We start from the raw sequence: 1554 nt of genomic DNA, 5'->3' as shown, positions 1-1554 counted from the left end.
AGGGGGAGTGGGAGGGGAGAAGCAGGCTTCCCGCTGAGCAGGGAGCCCAATGTGGGGCTTGATCCCAGGACCCTGGGATCATGACCTGAGCTGACGGCAGGCGCTTAACGACTGAACCACCCAGGCACCCCTGTTCTCTTTGTTTTTGAAGAAGGAACCAGGACACTCTCTAAGCACTATAGAACTTAATTGCTACACATTAGAATTCCATCAATGAATTGAATTAAATCATTTTTTATTCAAGTTAAATGTCATACTGGAGAGGTAGGACTCCATACTAAGATGTGTTATTTAAAGAAGGCTGAGGACAAATTTGGAAACAAAAGTAAATTTCTTCCTTCAAGTATTGCCATTAAAAAAATTTTTTTTTCTAGATCAACTTTTGAGTAGAGTACCATCCTCATGCCCACCTCTAAGGTTGTGCTTGCAATTCAAATAGGATAGGTATACCCCTTCGTCAGTCTTGTATACACAGACACTCTCTGGCTTAGTTTCCTACAAAAACAAGTTTTCATCCAATAGCGACGTGGCACTTTTTTTTTTGCAAATTTCCAAAAAGATTAAATGCTGAAATAAAATAAAAATAGATACTGTGCTTTTGTTGGGTATTTGAGTTGACTTAAAACCTTTTTATCCCTGGAGGAAAAAAATCCATGAGGAACAAAACAGTGGAAAGCGGCGCCTATAAGTATTGGCACTAGAAGCTCCAGTATTATACCCCCTATAACCATCCGCGACATTTATTTGAGCTCAGGTGGGTGACCCGCGTGGCTTTCTATCTTCTTTTCTACAAGGGAAGACTACAGCAGTGAGTAATAGGAACCTCCCTTTTCCTTTTCAGTCCTGTTTTCTCCCACAACTACTTTTCCTGGAAAGTAGACCACAGCTCGACCCCGAGAGAGGCCCGCGACCTACCAGACACCCCAAGGCTAGATTCGGGGGGGGACAGAAAAGTCTGTCCTGCAAAGTGGGTGCCCAATTAAAAGAGCCCACATTTGCTGAGTGTCTACTGGATCCCAGTCCTCTGAGGCAGGCATTCACGCCGGCCCCATTTTCAACTGGAAGTGATGCCTGCATTCTGGTGAGGACCCACAGGGGGTCCTGGGGGAACCAGCCAAGTGGGTCCCTGGCTGCGCGCCATCTAGAAACCAAACTCGAGCCAGCAGGAGGTGAGTTTATTGAAGCTATAGAGAGAGTGCTGGTACAGAGTGCCTGGGAGACTCAGGAGAGGAGAGAGCCCTTTGCTTGGGGTCTGGGGTTTTTTTTATTGAGGACTATGGTCTGATGTCGGGTCCTCCCAGGCATCTGGGCACCCTGGAACAAAGACGAGGGTCCAGGTGTTATTCCTTAGAGCCAGAGCTCTTGGCCCGGAGCTGGGCAGCGCCAGGGGTCTGCAATGCGCATCTGATAGCTTCTGCGGGTCGTTCTCCCCTGCTCCTTCCTTAGATGTTATCTATTCCAAAGAAATTATTAATTCCTGCCCCTTACAAGGAGGACGTACGCTATTTGCATGATGAGGCATGTGTAAAGTGGGAATGTAGGCAGGAAAAGGAA

Source organism: Callorhinus ursinus, unplaced genomic scaffold (genome assembly GCF_003265705.2).
Source record: "Callorhinus ursinus isolate GAN/ISIS: 27379988/994484 unplaced genomic scaffold, GSC_fseal_2.0 scaffold18, whole genome shotgun sequence".
Lineage (NCBI taxonomy): Eukaryota > Metazoa > Chordata > Mammalia > Carnivora > Otariidae > Callorhinus > Callorhinus ursinus.
Note: the sequence above shows the minus strand (reverse complement) of the source record.